Source organism: Euprymna scolopes, chromosome 19 (genome assembly GCF_053919585.1).
Source record: "Euprymna scolopes isolate OS-2025 chromosome 19, ASM5391958v1, whole genome shotgun sequence".
In the NCBI taxonomy this organism is placed as follows: domain Eukaryota; kingdom Metazoa; phylum Mollusca; class Cephalopoda; order Sepiida; family Sepiolidae; genus Euprymna; species Euprymna scolopes.
The window spans coordinates 101,248,637-101,269,667 of record NC_136500.1 but is presented as its reverse complement, the minus strand read 5'-3'; the positions used below and the strand labels follow the sequence as shown (position 1 = coordinate 101,269,667).

Here is a 21,031-nt window from a genome sequence, read left to right as displayed (position 1 = left end):
TTATTATCCAGAGTACCCCTTTTTTTTGGGGGGGGGAGGGGGCTAGATTTTCCTCGCATTAGAAACCGACCGGGTTATCTGTACTGTCACTTAATAAATTAATAAAAGAAAAACATATTGTAAAATTTTAATTTAACAGGAAAATACTATTTTAAAAAATAGCACGATAACATAAGTGCATAAGTGCCACTTTAGGTACTGCTTGGGCGTTGAGTTCCATGGCGACCAGCATAATTATTTAATGGTCGCTCCCTTAGCCCCCCCAGTCAAGGCTAATGCATGCGCACGTAACATTTTTTTATTTACTGACGTTGGCTTAGTAACTAAACGATTTATTGATAATTTCGTAACCCTTAAACGCATGCCGGAAGATTTAAATTGGTTCATTATTGTTGTAATGAAAAAAAAAAGTTTCATTCAACACAAAACCAAAAACACATATTAATGATAAATGATTTATTATTCTATTCATTGAAATTTACTAATTTTTAAATAAAAAAGTAAAAAAAAAAGTCAATAAAATATAGTTGCTTATGTGCGCATAAAAACTTTTTTTTTTTGTTTTTTTAGATTAGGTCCAACTTATAATCACCCCCTCCCCAACCTCCTCATCTTAAGAACAGCTTCCGGAATAAACACAACTTTTGGAGGGGGGGGCTATTTGCAAAATTTGACTGATATTTGTTGTCCGCATACCCACCCGAAAATACTATTAAAAAAAAAAAAAAAGGAGGGATTCAGTGCCCGTGAGAGAAGTAGATTTATTTATCAATAAAAGTTGCGGAGAAGTAAATTTATTCATCAATAAAAGTCGTCATTTAAAAAAGAAAATTGTGGAGGAGAACCTAAATGTAAATATTTACCCAAAAAATTATCCCGAAGTTTATTACAAAAACGTTTTGTTTTCGCACTATTCAACAATTTGTTCATCCGCGCATGTAAATTAAAAAATATTTGTAAAAGTGAGAAGTTATCAGTAAATGATTTAGTTTTTTTTAAAATTTATTTATTTTTTTTTTTTTTACATTAGGTCCACCTCCACAAATGTTAAGAACGGCTTTCAGAATAAACACCCTCAACGTTAACACCCTCAATGTTAACAACGGATTTCGGAATAAACACCATTTGGGGTGGGGGTGGAGGGATATTTAAAAAAAAAAGTCGATAAAAGTCGTCATTTAAAAAGAAATTTAAAATCAAATGTTTGTAAAAGTGAGAAATTATTAATAAATGTTTAGTAACATTTTTCGGTGCTAATGCAGAGAGTGATCCGCGCTATTTTTTAAATCGTGTTTTTTTTATCATTATTAAATTGCAAGTACAGAATAGGTACAAAACACCCTCCCCTCCCCATGTTAAGAATGGCTTTTTAAATAATAACGTTATTATTTCAGCATGGATCACTCTCTGTATGAGTACCCATTTTTCTTTTAATATTCATAAAAAGTAAAACTTTTTTCAAAATAAATAAATAAATAAATAAATGTTTGTAAATGTGACAAATAATCGTTTAGTTACGGCAACGTCAGTAAATAAAATATGTTACGTGCGGGGTGGGGTGGGAGACTAAGGGAGACACTATTATTTTTTCTACTGTTCGCCATGGAACTCAATGCCCAAGGAGTACCAAAATGTAATTTTTTTTTGTCAAATAAATAAATTTCAAGCAATTTTTGCAATAAATAATAGATAGCAACTTCCTTAATTTTACGACTCGCCCCAGCATATTATAAACACTCTAACTTCCCCATGTTAAAACTTTCGGAATGAACACCCTCAACCTCCCCATATAAAGAACGGCTTTCGAGGTTTATGGAAGGGCGTCTTTTTTTTTTTTTAATATGGGGGGGGGGTTAGGGTGTTTATAATACGTTGAGGCATGCCGTAAAAATGAAACAGTTTAGAAAAAGTTAAAACAAACTTTTTTATGTAAACAATGCCGTGAAAATAAACTAAACAATTAAAACGTAATGTTTCATGAGTGAAAAGCCTTAACATAAATAAAATTAAAAAATTGGTAAGTACATAAATGAATTTAAATCGTTAAAATATGGGATTATTTTTTTATTTTTATTTTTTTTTGTGTGCTAATGCAGAGAGTGATCCGCGCTATTTTTTTTTAAATCGTTTTCCACGTTTAATTAAAGTTTTATGATATGTTTTTATTCAATTGTAAGGTTAAAGTACAAAATAGGTACAAAACACCCTCCCTTCCCCATGTTAAGAATGGCTTTTTAAATAATAAGATTATTATTTCAGCGCGGCGGATCACTCTCTGCATCAGTAAGTTTTTTTTTTGTTTTTTTTACTTATCGAGTTAACAGAAAATGAAATCTTTCGTCAATTCGTGGCTGTGAAATGAATCCAACCGGAAGTTCAGTTTTATCAACAGAACAGATTCGCAGTAACGGTTAAAAAAAATATATTTATTTTATTTAATATTTTAATTTTAATAATTCGCGAGGTAAATTTATTTTAATAACATAAAACATACCTCGACTCTAAAAATAGGTTGTCTGAAAATTTCAAATAAATTGGTAACGTAGAAATATGGTTTTATTCGTTTAGAACGAACCAACTTTACATTTATATATATATATATATATATATATATATATATATATATATATATATATATATATATATATATATATATGCTAGTATATACTAGGATGGGTGCCCGTCGGCGTTGCCCGGGTATTTGGAGATGTATGTTGAGCAAAAAAAAAAAAAAAAAAAATTAAAGCACTCAATTGTGTAGGGAAATGTACACACACATACATACAGACAGACAGACACTTTCACTTTATATATATATATATATATATATATATATATATATATATATATATATATATATATACTAGCAAACGTATCCGTCGTTGACTGGGTTCAAAAAACAGCCTACAGAAAATGGACTCTGATTTATGAAAGTATGATAGATTATGAAAAGGAAGGGTTGTAAATTTGTGTTTAATTTGGGGGTATCAAAACCAAAGCAAAATATGATGAAAGTAAAAATAAAATAGATAAACCCCATAATTTATCATACCTTACCAATTCACACCGAAACACTTATCACTTTGGATCTATATTAAACAACCTTGTTAAACTTTGTGACATATTTCCATTCTATGGAGGTCAGGTGCGAACGAACACCCCATAATTTCATTATACCATATTTCTCCAAACTGAAACATAATTATCAAAGTATACTTATGCAGATAGATATGAAAAGTCTTTATTAAAGTCTGTGCCTATTTCCATTCTATGGAGGCCAGGCGCGAATGCAGACCCCACAATTTTATTATACCATCCCTATTTTAGTTAAAACATACTTATCAAAGTATTCTTATGTATATCTATATCAAAAACACTTGTAAACGTTTTTTTTTTAAATTTTTTAATTTCTTATTTCCATACTTTGTGGACCAGGCTCGAACGCAAACCCCACAATTTTAATGAATCACCGTTCTGCCAGATCAAACATACCCATTCCTGTGTCTCGGTACATCTTCTATCATTATATGTAATCAGTTTTTTAAAATAGTCAACCATATAGGAGCCTATTCGTGACCACACACACACACACACACAGCTTTATATATATATATATATATATATATATATATATATATATATATATATATATAAAAATGTAACTTTTGGTTCGTTCGCAATTAATAGTCTAAAAAACCACTGGACGGATGGCTTCCACGTTTTGGTATAATATGTTTACTATATCCATGTGTGTTTTTATATATTTCTTTTTAATTATAACATTATACTTAATTTTTCTATGATAAATAGGTGTTTTTCTTTGTATCGATACGACATTTTTTTTATTTAGGGACAATTATTTATTACCGCTTCCTGTCACGTGACCAGTGTTACAATTTAGCGGTTTTCCTGCTAGATCTGGAGATTTCGTTTGCAATCTAGCGGGGAATTCTAGAAAATCTGGAGATATTTGGCACCCACACATCCTCAATTTTAGATTAAAAAATCAAGAAAAGCGCTTGAAAATACTTTAAAACATAAAATAAACTCATTCAAGTAAGTAAAAAAAAGTAGCATTTATTGCCTTTGGTAACAATTATTTATTGATTATTTGTTTTGTTTTTCACCTTTTTTTGGCTAACCATTCTTAAATCTCGCTATAAAATCGATTTTTCCAAGTACATTGTAGGTGGGGGTGGTATTCCAACCTCCGAAGTTTACTTTAAAATACGATCTAAGCAACCCTGCTTTATTTAGAAGTATTTAGTCGAAAATTGTAAAAAGCAAGAAACAACAGAAAAAAAAAACTTATACCAATACAGTAGAATACCCGAAAAGCTATAAAAGTTGGCGCGTCGAATGTGAACGATGAGTTGGACGTAATGTAAAAATGTACCGAATTTAAAGGGGAACGAAATTCAAATTTCCGTTCCATTTTTACAACCGTAAAGCAGAGCATTCTATGCAAATTTTACCTAACTTACTGTATTAATGCTATTTTTTTTAAGCAAAAAAAAAAATTTAGGTTTGGCTATAAATTCCTAAACTCATTTCACCCTAAATAATTTAGGTGACTGAAATAGGAATCTAATTGAATCTTTAATTTCCTGAATAGTATGCGAGAATTCATTTTTCTTCGAGTTATATCGAATTCATTAATACGAACTTTAGGGGCTTTTTTCGTAATGTTACTGTAAAAATTATTTTTTGTTACAAATTACGATGCTTTATTTATATAAAAAAAGCAAAAATAAATTCTTGCGTTTTTTATTCACTACTGAAAACCATAACTTTAGTAAAGGTATTTTTTGTTTAAACAAAATAAAACATTTTCACTAAGAGTTAAGTAAAAATAATTAGTTCATTATATTCTGCGATCATTATTTGAAAAATACTGCAATTTTCATTAAAATTGGTTAATTTCCTGATTTTTGGTGAATTTTTAAGTAAAGGGAGGAGTCAAAATGTTTATACACTTTGAGCGTCGGCATTCATTTTGTGTGTACCTACCATTTTTCGATGAATATTTGATAGCAAAGCGACCACGTGTGGTTAATTTAAATTAAATTTCAATCACATGGTTACATTATCAATAATCATGTGATTAAACCCATTGAAAATTTACCGATATTGTAAACACATTCTGTTTACATTAAGCCTGTAAACCTAAATACTTTTAATATGCTAAAACAAATTTTTTTTGTTTTTAATTTTTCTAATTTCAATGTTACACCATTATTGTGATGTTTAATTTGCAGTAATTGCAGTAGTTTCAATTTAACTTTTATTATAAAAAGTTTTAGTTTATGATTTGTTTCCTACAAAAAAAAAACCCTCTCTGAAAAAAAAAACAGGCAAAACTAGCTGATAAAATATGTAAGCCTTCTGGAGAGCTAACCGCTTCAATATAATTCCAGAAACATATAGTGAGAAAACACGGAACATTTTATATATTGAATATACTATATTTATAATTTTTTTATGGTAGGAAGTTAAAATATGGAGTTGGAGGGGGGATTAGCGATTTTTGAAAATTTCAGACGATAAAAGTTAAAAATCTAGTGATTTTCTGGACATTTCTTTCTCCTGATCTCGCGGGTTTTTTTTTAAAATCTCAGTTGCCAACATTGCATCACTAAAAAACACTACAGGCTTAATGTAAACAGAATGTGTTTACAATATCGGTAAATTTTCAATGGGTTTAATCACATGATTATTGATAATGTAACCATGTGATTGAAATTTAATTTAAATTAACCACACGTGGTCGCTTTGCTATCAAATATTCATCGAAAAATGGTAAGTACACACAAAATGAATGCCGACGCTCAAAGTGTATAAACATTTTGACTCCTCCCTTTACTTAAAAATTCACCAAAAATCAGGAAATTAATCAATTTTAATGAAAATTGCAGTATTTTTCAAATAATGGTCGCAGAATATAATGAACTAATTATTTTTACTTAACTCTTAGTGAAAATGTTTTATTTTGTTTAAACAAAAAATACCTTTACTAAAGTTATGGTTTTCAGTAGTGAATAAAAAACGCAAGAATTTATTTTTGCTTTTTTATATAAATAAAGCATCGTAATTTGTAACAATAAAAAATAATTTTTACAGTAACATTACGAAAAAAGCCCCTAAAGTCCGTATTAATGAATTCGATATAACTCGAAGAAAAATGAATTCTCGCATACTATTCAGGAAATTAAAGATTCAATTAGATTCCTATTTCAGTCACCTAAATTATTTAGGGTGAAATGAGTAGGAATTTATAGCCAAACCTAAATTTTTTTTTTTTTGCTTAAAAAAAATAGCATTAATACAGTAAGTTAGGTAAAATTTGCATAGAATGCTCTGCTTTACGGTTGTAAAAATGGAACGGAAATTTGAATTTCGTTCCCCTTTAAATTCGGTACATTTTTACATTACGTCCAACTCATCGTTCACATTCGACGCGCCAACTTTTATAGCTTTTCGGGTATTCTGGCAAGGTTAGGGGTGTCTATTCCGAAAGCCGTTCTTAACATGGGTAGATTGGTAGGTTTGTCAGAAATTTCGTGAAAAATAGTGAATAATTCCACCCCGTCTTTCCAAGCTTATAACTCCTCGAAAAATCTAACTCAAGCCCTAATTTTTTTCCAATTAAAGGAGCAAGGACCAAGGTTTCATTAAAACAAAAGAAAAAAAAAACAAACAAACGACATGTTTTTTTAAAAAAAGGTTTTAACTTCGAACTTTACAGGTAAATTTCTAAAAAACACTACTTTTTTTGTTTTAAATTTGAATATATTATTTATTGACCTTTTCTCTTCAATTTGTGATATATAACTTTGGTGAATAAATTATTTACTTCTTAATAGACATTTCAAAATGGGAGGCGTGAATTATTCTACCCCCGTCTTTCCAAGCTTATAACTACTCGAAAAATGTAATTGAAGCCCTAAATTTGTTTTCAATTAAAGGAGCAAGGACCAAGGTTTTATAAAAAAAAACAAAAGAAAAACAAACAATGTGGTTTAAAAAAAAGGTTTTAAACTTCGAATTTTACAGGTAAATTTCTAAAAAACACTACTTTTTTGTTTTAAATTTGAATATATTACTTATTGACCTTTCCTCTTCAATTTGTGAAATATAAAACTTTGGTGAGTAAATTAATTATTTACTTTTTACTAGACACTTGAAAATGGGGGGGGGACGTGAATTAAAAAAAACGTTTGTCTAAAATATTATATTCGGTTTATTGGAAAGAGCATAAAATTTCACATTGACCCTGAAAATATCGTAAAAATAGAATCAATAGAAAAATTTTGATAGATTTTTAAAGTTTAAAAATTGAAAAATATTGAGTTCGTAAAATTCATTACTGTGTTTTAAAAACTAAAAACAAAAAAATATTTCTATTACTTTTAAAACAACTTTAATAGTTTATTTTGTAAGTATAATCCATAAAGAAAATAAACAACCCACTTTTAAAAGAGAAATTACGAGATTTTTATATTTTATTCGCAGTTTCATGATATGGGTGTAAAAAATTCCTACAAAAATTCTGATACATCTACTAGATTGGAGTGTTTATTCGTTGTAAACGTACCCGACAACCTATAAATGTCGACATTTCCAATGTGAATGGTAAGCTGGATTTATGTAAAAAATAACAAAAAGATATACCAAACTGACTTTTTCGTTTAAAAATGGAATTATTTCTCTTTCGTTATTAACTTAAAAAAAATTTTTTTTTTTTTTAATAAATATTTTGTGTTTTATATACATAAAGTACAATTGTTGAATGTTACTGTTTTGATTATATTCGTTTGGGGGGCACAATTAAAAAATTAAGAAAGATTAAAACGAAGCGACATTTAAGTTTCCGTTCCATTTTTGCAACAACCGTAAAACAGCGCATACTCAGCAAGTTTTATCGTAATTTATAAGCATAATATTGAAACACTAAATCAAAATTTTATTTTATTTTTTGCATAATTAATGATGGAAGTATTTTTCTTTTTATTTTCTTAACATCTTTAAAAAAAAAATAATTTGGTCATTCTCTTGAAAAAAAGAATCAAAATTTTCTCTACTTTCACATGTGTTCCATTTTAACAAACTGAGCCACAGCAATGCGTGGCCGGGTACAGCTAGTATATATATATATATATATATATATATATATATATATATATATATATATATATATATGCACTAAAGTATGGAAAATACTATTCTTTGATTTCATATAAATTCATATTAAAATATCGGGAAGTAGAATCGCAATCCTAAACCAGATTTTTCAGTCCGATATATTCTCAACTGAACAATTCGAACCTTTGTTAAGACAACTTTTAAAATAACATTCATAAGAAAAATTGCAACTCCGTTTGAAAGGATTCTGTCATCATGGATTTAAGTGATCGGAGATATTTGGCAAGGAAATATAAAGTTTCTAAACCTCTTTCCTTGGCATACATTGCGTTCAAATAGGATATATTTCAAATTTTTTAGGAGATTCAGCCCTCATAATCCCCTTATGAGGGCACAGAGATTTGTAATGTCATTGCCTTCCCCAGAAAATGCTAGTATATCTATAAAAGTGAAAGTGTCTGTCTGTCTATTTGTGTGTCTGTATGTGTACATTTCCCTACGCAATAACTCTGTCAATTTTTAACCAACAGACTCGAAATTTGATATAAAGGGTACTGAGATTTGGGAAAATCGATGTGATCGGTTTTCGGCCAGAAATTTGGTGATTAAGGGGTCAAAGTTAAACGATTTGAACTCCTCCGACAATTTTCGGTCTAAACACTTGAAATTTTAGATATAGGGTTCTTGGACATAGATCTAACTTAATAACTCGATTTGAGCCCAAAACAATAAATTTTCAGGGGTAATAATAGGAGTCAAAGTTTAAAAAATTGACCACTTTTTTTTTTTTGCTCAACATTCATCTCCAAATATCCGGGCAACGTCGGGCACCCATGCTAGTATATCTATAAAAGTGAAAGTGTCTGTCTGTCTATCTGTGTGTCTGTGTGTGTACATTTCCCTACGCAATAACTCTGTCAATTTTTAATCTACAGACTCGAAATTTGATATAAAGGGTAATATAAAAGTGAAAGTGTCTCTGTGTGTATCTGTGTGTCTGTGTGTGTAAATTTCCCTACACAATAACTCTGACAATTTTAAGTCTACAGACTCGAAATTTGATATATAGGGTACTGAGATTTGAGAACATTGATGTGATCGGTTTTCGGCCAGAAATTTGGCGATTAAGGGGTCAAAGTTCAACGATTTGACCTTTGAGAACTCTACCAAACTCCTCCGACAATTTTTGGTCTAAACACTTGAAATTTTAGATATAGATTCATTGGACATGAATCTAACTTAATAACTTGATTTGAGCCCAAAACAATAAATTTTAAGGGGTCATAATAGGGGTCAAAGTTAAAAAATTGACCACTTTTTTTTTTGCTCAATATACATATCCAAATACCCGGGCAACGCCGGGCACCCATGCTAGTATTATATATAGATGTATATTTCATAAAAATAAGTTATATTTCAAGTTTATTCCATTGATAATATAATAGTGCGCATGAGGATACTGGAAACTTCTATTGACTTTGTTGGTAGGTTTTACATAAGAATACATTTAGATTTTATGTTAAGAAACATAGGTTAGACGATCTCCTTTCGTTTCTATAACGAAACCGACAACTATCACACACACACAAACAAATTTATATAGCTTAAAATAATTATAGTATATGTTATAGTTAGCTATGGAATAGGGAGTATACAGAATTAATGTATAAAAGTGCAAATGAGTATACAGAATTAATGTATAAACGCGCAAAAATTGAATGCATGCGCGCAAGAAAACAAACATGGTGACCAATGAAAACATACGGTATATGTGTAATAAAAGTCTTAATATCATTACACTTAGATTTAATAAAAATTAATTTATAAATTTTATATTCGTCGAAAAAAATTGAAGAAGAAAAAAAAAAATGAAAAGAAAAAACTGCAAGTAGGTAGTGTACATTTGAGGTTCACCCTAGTTTTTTTGTGTGTTTTTATATAAGGAAATAATAATTAAGTAATAGTTAAGTTAACAGCGAGACCTTTTCAAAGCAAATCATTTCTAAAAAATGAAAAGTTCCCCGTCCACACCTTTTGAAGTGTTTCTACGTATTTTTTAAAAATGTTTGGAACTTATAACCCCCCACCCCATTCCCTTTTTCTGCTCACACACCTCCGCCACCAAACTTGTAAAATTACTAATGTTACATATCTCGCTACGTCGCCAAGAAACAGTCTCATTTTACGTTAAATTTACATAGGAAAGTAATCCCCCACACTATAATGTTAAATTTTAATAATTAAAAAAAAAAACAAACAATTCTTTAAAGGCCGTTGAACGTATTAGTAAAAAAAAGGTAGATTTTGATTTCTAGGGGGTAAACTACGCTGGGTTAAGTTGTAAAAAAAAAACCAAATATTTTTTTTTAAATTTGTAAAGTTTTTTTTTACATTAGAAAACCTTGTTTGTTTGTTTGTTTGTTTGAAAACAGTTCTAACTTACAATGCAAAATACAAATAAAATAATCGTAAATAAGTAAATTTGGATAATTTTTTTTAAATGAAGTTCTAGTTTTAATCAAGAACAACTTGGGCAAAGAAAATATTTTAAAAATATGTAGGTGAACCTGACCAATCGGCACCCCCTTCCAATTTTTCCTTTTTGTCTTTTTTCAACTATTTCCGCGGATTATTAGACACTAAGCTACCAGATTATTAAAAAAAATGAAATCACTATTTAAAAATTGGAAGGTGGTTCAGTTTCATCCATAAAGCGTCATAGTAAATTAATCCCCCATTCCCATAACCGATTTACATCTCCTACTTAACGTTATTTCCTTCAGCACCTTCTCGCCATTATTATTACTTTTTTTTTTTTTTTTTTTTTTTGCGATATTTCACTTTGAGAAATGTTCGGTCTGCACCGCACCGCGCACCGCCTCACCCCATCATTATTTTTTATTTTTCTATTTACGACTTTTAAAAAGGTGTTTATGCACTTAACGACCTGCACTATGTTTTAAATAGTATTTTAAAGTTAAAGTCAAGTTTTACAATATCTTCTTTAGCAAATTGTTAGATGAAAGTACAGAAAGTACAAAACACCCTACCCTCCCATGTTAATTAATAGGTTTCTAAATAATAATGTTATTATTTCAGCACGCGTCGTAAAATGCAAAAACACATTTTTTGGCTTTTTTTTTTTTTTTTTTTTTTTTTTTTACTTTTGTTAATTGATAAATTTCACCTATATCGTCTGTATGTATTAAGTGTTTGCACGAAACCAGAAATCCTGAACTGGACTCTTTAACCGGAAAGACGATTTAAACACCAAAGCAAGCAAGACGATTTGAGTCAAAACTCTCTCTCTCTCTCTCTCTCTCTCTCTCTCTCTCTCTCTATATATATATATATATATATATATATATATAGATATATATAGATATATATATATATATATATATATATATATATATATATATATATATATATATAAATATAAAATAACTACCTCAAATTATATATATATATATATAATATATAATTTGAGGTAGTTATTTTTCAGTGGTAAGGAAATCAGTAAAGTGTAACGAGGTTAATAGAAGAGAGCCCAATACCGAAGCAGAGCAAGGTATATTTTTTATTTATTTTTACATAAGCAGTAATAATGTGTTGCTACACAGTCATAAGCATGTTTCGGTCAGTTAGTTTTTGTAACTAGAGACCTATTCAGGCGATACAGCTAATATGGAAGCAGAGATTGTATATATATATATATATATATATATATATATATATATATATATATATATATATATATATATTTCAGAATGTGAGAGGTTATGTATAATTATTTCCACAGCCCAAAGAACGCCGCATCCCAAAAGAGCCACACCAGCCAACGAACCGGAAGTCTAAGACTCGAGTTTTGCCCTCATTTGGGCTCTCAGTCAGACATATCCGCACCCGAGATTTGAAACCCGATCATCCTGCATGCGAGGCAAGCACTCTACCAACTGAGCGAACGCCCCGCACACAAGAAATTCTATTAACTAGGCACCGCCAAAACTGGGGGGGGGGGCAGGTCAGTACTTTTTGACGGACCGTCTTTTTAAAAATCTACCAAAAATCAGGTAATTATCCGATCAATACGAAATTTTCAGCGATTATTAGGAGAAGAATGAACTTTATAACAGTGTACTTATTTTTCATAAACGATATTTATATATATATTTTTTTTTGATTACAAAACCCCCCCTTGTTTTGAAGTGGGAACAAATATGCTTAAAATAATCATCTGAAACTGAAATCAACATATTGTGTTGTTGTAAGGTTATTATTATAGATTCAAAAAAAAAAAAAAAAAAATTATTTGCATACCTTATTTTGACGTCTGAATATCAGAACTTCGATTGTGTTTAATTATCCCGCTTTTGAGTTTTGAAGTGTGAAATTCGGTGAATATGTTAAGTAAAATAATTAATTTAAGTTAAGCAAAACAAAAAAAAATTTTTTTTTAATATTTATACGAAAAAAGCTATTTTAAAATTTTTTATAAATAAATTAACAATTTTTTTTTAGCGAGCCGAATAATGCATGACCATTATTAAACAGGGCATGCTTTGAATAATCGATACCAAAAAAAAAAATTCGATAAATATTGTGCCCTTTGTGTTAAAAATAGCATCATTTTTTTCGATCCCGTTTGAAAACGTTTGCCGCCTTTCGACTACGGTGGACCAAACGCGCTGAAATAATTTTTTTTTATTCTGCTTTAAATTGCCCCCCCCCCATTTTGGGGAGCCTGGCCCCCACACACATACACATTAAAAACCAAACGCATACAAATGGTCACCCATCTGGTACTGGCCAGCCTCAGCTTAATGTATTAACATTGAAATTTTCGTCACTGAAAAATAAGTATATGGTACTGGCCAGCCTCAGCTCAATGTATTAACATTGAAATTTTCGTCACTGAAAAATAAGTTTTTTTGGCCTGTTTGGTCTTCCATAGTTTTCTCCTTATCAGACGCAAACGTAAACAGAGTCGCGAAATCGACGCGAAATCTGGTTAGCTATATGAATAAGTGGAATTATTTGAAATTCAGGTACTTATATTATAATATTTTTGCATATTCTCTTAGAAAATCATCCTAAATCTTAGTTAGACAATAAATAAATTAATTATTTCAAAAACCCTTTTTTTTAAATATTTTAGTACGTTTTTTGTGCAAGACAAAAAATGTCAATTGTTAACTTTTTGGGAAAATTTAACATTTAAAATTGAATTAAAAATAGTAGAAAAAGTTTTACATTATTCTGTTTTCTATATGATAAAATTCAGGGTTTTATCTTTCTGGAAAAAAAAAGTTACTCAGAAATAATGGATTTTAATAAATGTAATTTCGTTTTAAAAAACAACAACAACTTGATTTTGCGGCCATTTTTGGCGGTGCCTACAACCAACACAGATCAAGCAAGCTGCGACGAAATCAAGCTGTGGATAGAACTACTTCATCTCGACAAGGGGCGTGGTCATCCAACCAGCTGACCCTCAAACCCCTTGTCGAGATGAAGTAGGTATATTCCACAGCTTGATTGCGGTTGCTTGATCTGTGTTGGTTAGTAGAATTTCTTGTGTGCGGGCCGTTTGCCGTGGCTACCGAGAGTAAAGAAGGCCAATACATATGACAGCGTGACGTTATTATCAGATCAACTTGTAGGTATATGGTCTAGGCTATCAACAGCAGCTTCGTCTAGTTTTCAGTTTGTTGTTCCAAATTGCCGGGAAAATTATCCCAAATGCTCCAAAGTACATGCATTTTCTTTTCCTAAACTTTCTCAATTTGGATACGTGCCATTAGAAGGGAAAATTTTATTTAAACCAAATATAGTAAAGTAAGTAATGTTATTTGTTAATAATTAAACGTGTATTGAATTAGAATTGTATTCAAGTATTTTCATAACGTTTGATAACATTGTTAATATAAATTAAAGAAACAATACCATTTATTGCTAATACAGCAAATATTATATTGATATTTTTAATTGTCTATTTTCTTATAAGGCTAAAAAGTCTATCAGGAAGGTTGAAAATTTAATTTAATTTTGTTTTAGTTTTGAAAATAATAAACAAATAATTGTCAAAATGTCGTTTTAGTAATGAATAAAACCTTTCATTGAGTATTTCCGAATTATTTTGAAGTTCTATATGTTTTCTAAAGTCGGTTTGAAAATTATTCACCACGCGGCTATTAATGATATTAGCTGTGACTGAACGTTATATATTAACATTGATTGTTTGTTTTTAGAATTATAAACAAATAATTTTTACATGAGAATATTTCTCAAAAATATTTTTTAAAAATTTATTTACTCGCATCTCCACGAGGGCACAGTTAGACACAAGGTCGGTTTTTAATGTGAGAAAATCTAGTTCCCCAAAAAGGGGCATTCTGGATAGGAACAAAATAAAATGAAAAAAAAAATGTCTCACCGAGGACATAACAAATGAAGTGTAGCATCAGAACAGATACTACACTGTGATTATTATTGTAAATGTTTGTTTACTATCTTTTATTAGATTTTAGCAATAGTTTACATTATGGTATGAATGTTTTCTTTAATTATGTTTTTACGTATGTGAACATCATTTTCGGCCTAAGGATGTTATAAAGAAGTCAAGATTCGATGATAAACCATTGTGAAATAAACATGCAAGATGAGAACATTAGTCCGAATAATCTCTAAAGTTCCAAAAAATAACATTCAACCCATGTGATTTTTCTCTAAATTAAATTTAAAAAAATATTTCTGCAATAGTAACTTTTATTGTTTTTTGTATTTAAATTATTTGTTTGATTTCAATTTTTTGTATTTTATCGTTTGTTTTCATACTTAAAATTATTTATCGGTAGTTTTCACTTTTAAAATTATTCATCGTTGGTGTTTAATATGATTTTTATTCTTTGTTTCCTAAATTCATAATTTAGTTTTCTCAGTATTAAATTGTATATTGCTTTAAAATTACTTAATTTTACATAGATAATATTTATATTTTATATTGAACAAAGTTCAGTTTCAGTATTAATCGAACTGTGTTCTTTTTTCTTTTTAAAAATGTTTCATTGCTCTTTTTCAAATGGCCCTCATATAGTACTGCCATTCTGACAGTTTGACAAATCTTACCTACATTGCCTGCAGGCATTTTTCAGTTAACAGGCCTTCTTCTTACTCTCGGTGGCCGTGAGTTTGCTCTGGTAGAGTGCTTGCTCGAGTTTATATATATATATATATATATATATATATATATATATATATATATATATATATATATATATATATAGTTAGTTAGTTATCTCCATTGATATAAAGCGGTTATTGATATTTTACCAGTTCTAATAATACATGAACTTTTATTCAACGTTGTTATCGATTTGTTTGCATCAATAAATACAAACAATACAAAATAAAGTGCACTACTTACCTGTTGAGCATAATTTTCTGTCCGAATTGATTTAAAAAAAAAGTATCCTTTCCTGGAAGAGTCAAAATTGTCGATCAAAAATGCTAAAACATGCGTGAGAATGCATTTCCTTTTCCCTTTTCTTTCCGTTTTCCTGATTATTAAATGACCCGAAAAAAGCTTCAAGTTTCATCCCCTCCCCCCAATCTTGCCTAAACTTCATATAACTGTGGCAAGTTGTCAAGTGTCAACGAAAATAAAAATATCACAAAGAAATAGCCGTTTGTTTTTTTAGGTCAGTGTGTTTAAACAATATTCACTCCATTCAAAAAGAATTTGCATAAAAATTTGATCAAATCTTGGCAAGACTTAAATTTAAAATAAACGGATATTCGGAAAACTGTAAATAAAATGACTATTTATTTATTTTTGTATTTTTTTTATTTATCTTTTACGAAATTTGAATAGTTTGAGTTTTCTTATTTTTTGTAGTTAGTGAGAAGAGTCTAAACATATTGGTAAAATGTTATGAACTTATATTTATACATGTGTCTGAGTGGATATGTTGAAGTAAGTTTGTGCCGGTTAAACTGTTGGAAATGTGGGTGGTGCCTATGTACACCTGCGACTGGAAGAACGCACACGCCTTCTCAGTTTCCAGATGCGCGCTCCTCCGTGTAAACAATCGCTTATATTTAGGTTCGTGTGTGACGTCACTGTACACCATTCCCTTAAGTGTTTAAATATTTACATGACGTTAACGAGTGTTTTTCTTTTCCAATATCTTTTTATGGTCACGTATAAACAATAACTGAAAAAACACTGTCCAGGAAAAATACAATAATATTTGTACATTTCTACTCTAAGAATAAAGCTCTCACACATTCGAGCTAATAACTATTTTCTTTTTCAGTATATTCTTCGTTTAGAAGAGATGAAAGACCACTGTATGGAGAATATCGCATTTTGTGCGAAAACTTTTTGGATGCTCTTAAACTTGAAGAAATGTTTTGTGCTTTGTGTTTCAAAGAAAAATAAAAGAGGTAATTCTCGACAACAGGAACGTATATATACATGTTTTTTTTTTTTTTTTTATCAAATTATTAACTTGTGTTTATAAAATCTTAATTGTTTTTTTTAACCCTGGCTTGTAAAGTTGTTTTTCTGCTTTCAGTTCTTGCAATGAAAAGTCGACTTTGACGGGAATCGGTTTTAATCTTTTTTTTTTTTTTTTTTTTTTTTTTTTTTTGCCAAACAAATTAAAACAAATTCAATTAAAAATAAAACCCAAAAGCTTTCCTTAAACTTTTGGAAAGCCGATCTGAAACAACAATGATTTTAAAACATGATTCCCAAATGAACACGATTGATACACATACTACTGCAATATACGAATTTCAAAATTGCAATCTCTTCTGGTCATAGAAATCAATAGAACTCATAGTAGTAGGAGTAATCTTCTGCGTGCTGCTTGCTACATTTAGTAAAAGGAGGAAGCTAAAAACCTCGCGGAAAGAACAACTGGCCAGGTAAAAAGACGAAAGCGAAAAAGTAAAATAAGATCGATGTTAGGTAGAATTACGCAATATTTTGGATGAGTGTGGAATTAGCATGAAACATCAAATTAATTATATTGTGAACAAAGGGTTTTGTTGATGTCGTTTATAAGAATCGGATATAGTAAAGCGAAGCGTGTTATTCCAAATCAAACAATGTTTTTTCTTGCGCTATTCATTTTATTTTTTTAACTTGTTCTTCTATTTTACGCTATTGTTCTTTGGGATGTTTTTATTTTTTTTTTCCCTATTTTATTTTTATCTACTTATTTTTTGGCTCATTTTTCTTTATACTGGGATAATTTTTCTATCATATTTTTTTTTTTTATTCTAATCTTTCTTTATAATCTTTCGTTTTTTTTCTTCTCCTTGTTCTTATCCTTTTCTTGTTCTTGTACATTTTATTTTATCTTCTTTTTTTTCATTCTTCATAATTCTATATTGTTCCGTACTTTTTTTCATTCCATTCTTCTTCTTCTTTTTCTTCTTCTTCTTTTCATATTTTTCTTATTCCTTTTCTAATTCTTTTTGTTTATTTTTCATCTTCAATCTTGACCTTCTTTTTTCATCCCACTTCTGCCTAACCTTTTGTTTTTCTGAATCCTATTTTTCCCACGTTTTACCATTTTGTTCTTATTCTTCACCCTTTTTGATTCTTTAGTTTCATTCTAGTTCTTCTTTTTTCCTTTGCCCACTTTCTTCTTCTTCTTCCACTTCTTCTTCTTCTTCTTGTTCCACTCAGTGTTTTTATTCTATTTCGTACATGTTTTCTTCTTCTTCTTTCCCTTTCTTCTGTATTCATCCCTTTTCCTTTTTGCTTATTCTTTCTCCTTTTACTCTTTCGTCTTATTTTTCTATTCTTTCATAATTATTTTTCAGCTTCTTATTTTAATCCTATATATTTTTTTTATCTTATCGTCATATTCTTTTTCTATTTCTCTATTTCTTCTTTTTCTTTTTATTTATTCTGCATTTTCTCCTTCTATGATTGTTTATATTTGTCTTCTTTTCTTTTTCTTACCTTCATCATTCTATATTTTTTAATTCTATAATTTTGCATCTCATTTATGACTTCTTTTCTATCACTTATTCTAATTTTATAAAAAAAGACGAATAAAAAAGGTGAATAAAAAAGATGAAAAAAGACGAATCAAAAATATGAACAAAAATATATATAAAAATGAATAAAAAAGATGAACAAAAAAGATTAATAAAAAAGGTGAATAAAAAAGATGAACAAAAAAGATGATAAAAAAGATGAATGAAAATGATGAATGAAAAGATTCATAAAAATAAAAAGATGAATAAAAAAGATGAACAAAAAAGATGAACAAAAAAGATGAATAAAAACGATGAATAAAAAAGATGAATAAAACAGATGGAGAAAACAGATGAACAACAAAGATGAATAAAAAAGATGAATAAAAAAATGAACAAAAAAAGATGAATAAAAAAGATGAACAAAAAAGATGAATAAAAAAAATGAATGAAAAAGATGAACAAAAAAGATTAATAAAAAAGATGAATGAAAACGATGAATAAAAAAGATAAACACAAAAGATGAATAAAAAAGATGAACAAAAAAGAGGAACAAAAAAGATGAATAAAAAGATGAACAAAAAAGATGAACAAAAAAGATGAACAAAAAAGATTAATAAAAAAGATTAATTAAAAGATGAATAAAAAGATGAATAATTACCAAAAAAAGAGAAACAAAAAAGATAAATGAAAAAATGATCAAAAAAGATAAAAAAATGAACAAAAAAGATGGACAAAACAGATGAATAAAAAAGATTAAGAAAAAAGATGAATGAAAAAGATGCACAGGGCAGATGAACTAAAAATGAGAACAAAAAAGATTAACAAAAAAATTAATAAAAATATTATAAAAAAAACGAATAAAAAATTAATAAAAAAGATGAATAAAAAAGATGAACAAAAAAGATGAACAAAAAAGATGAATAAAAAAGATGAATAAAAAAGATGAACAAAAAAGATGAACAAAAAAGATGAATAAAAAAGATGAACAAAAAAGATGAACAAAAAAGGAATAAGAAAGAGGAATACAACGATGAGTAAAAAAGATTAATAAAAAAGGTGAAAAAAAAGATGAATAAAAAAGATGATTAAAAAAGATAAACAAAAAAGATTAATAAACAAGATGAATAAAAAGATTAATAAATAAGATGAATAAAAAGGATGAACAAAAAAGATGAATAAAAACGATTAATAATACAGGAATAAAAAAGATGAATAAAAAAGATGAATAAAAACGATGAATACAAAAGATGAATAAAAAATATGAAAACAAAAGATGAATAAAAAAGATTAATAAAAATATTATAAAAAAGATAAACAAAAAAGATGAATAAAAAGATGAACAAAAATAATGAATAAAAAAGATGAAAAAAAGGTGAACAAAAAAGATGACCAAAAAGATGAGCAAAGAAAAGGAATAAAAGAAATTAATGAAAAGATGAATAAAAAGATGAATAATTACAAAAAAAAGATGAACAAAAAAGATGAACAAAAAAAGGAATGAGAAAGATGAATACAACGATGAGTAAAAAAGATTAATAAAAAAGGTGGAAAAAGATGAAAAAAAAGATGATTAAAAAAGATAAACAAAAAAGATGAACAAAAAAGATGAACAAAAACGATGAATAAAAAGATGAATAAATAAGATGAATAAAAAAGATGAACAAAAAAGATGAATAAAAACGATTAATAATAAAGGAATAAAAAGATGAATAAAAAAAGATTAATAAAAAATATGAAAAACACAAGATGAATAAAAAAGATGAATAAAGAGATTAATTAAAAAGATAAACAAAAAGATTAATAAAAAGATGAATAAAAAAGATGAAAAAAAGGTGAATGAAAAAGATGACCAAAAAGATGACCAAAAAAAGGAATAAAAAGAATTAATGAAAAGATGAATAAAAAGATGAATAATTTCAAAAAAAAAAAAAGATGAACAAAAAAAAATGAATGAAAAAATCAACAAAAAAGATAAAAAAATGAACAAAAAAGATAAAAAAATGAACACAAAAGATAGACAACAAAGGTGAACAAAAAAGATGAATAAAAAAGATGAACAAAAACATGAATGAAATAGATGCACAGGACAGATGAACAAAAATGAAGAACAAAAAAGATTAACAAAAAAATGCATAAAAATATTATAAACAAGATGAATAAAAAATGAATAAAAAAGATGAATAAAAAAGATGAATAAAAAATGAATTAAAAAGATGAACAAAAAAGATGAACAAAAAGATGAATGAAACGATGAGTAAAAATGATGAATCAAAAAGATGAACAAAAAAGATGAACGAAAAAGATGAATAAAAAAGATTAAAAACAAAAGAGGAATAAAAAAATGAACAAAAGAGATGAAACAAAACGATTAATTAAAAAGATGAACAAAAAAGATGAATAAAAAAGTTGAATAAAAAAGATTAAAAAAAAGGAATAAAAAAGATGAATAAAAAGATGAACAAAAAAGATGAATAAAAAAGATGAACAAAAAAGATGAATAAAAAAGATGAATAAAAACGATGAATAAAAAAGATGAATGAAAATATGAAAAAAAAGATGAATAAAAAAGATGAATAAATAGATGTATAAAAAAGATGAACAAAAAAGATGAATGAAAAAGATGAATAAAAGGATGAACAAAAAAGATGAACAAAAAAGATGAATAAAAAATGGATGAAAAAGATGAATTATGAGATGAATAAAAAAAATGAATAAAAAGATGAAAAACGTTGAATAAAAAAGATGAACAAAAAAGATTAAGAAAAAAGATGAATACAAAAGATGAAAAAAAGATGAACAAAAAAGATTAACAAAAACATTAACAAAAAAGATGAGAAAATATTATAAAATACATCAATAAAAAGATGAATATTAAAATGAATAAAAA

The 21,031-nt window shown here is 28.1% G+C and overlaps 1 protein-coding gene across 1 annotated transcript in view; it reads right to left on the bottom strand.

Annotated features, from left to right (window-relative positions):
* The window catches only part of LOC145239857 (somatostatin receptor type 2-like), a 166,007-nt gene extending 147,052 nt beyond the window's left edge, over positions 1 to 18,955 (bottom strand). The window contains exon 1 of the mRNA XM_080103418.1: positions 15,569 to 18,955. The gene's annotated coding sequence lies outside the window, so the exon portion shown is untranslated. The remainder of the gene's footprint in view (positions 1 to 15,568) is intronic.
* Positions 18,956 to 21,031: the final 2,076 nt, after the last annotated feature.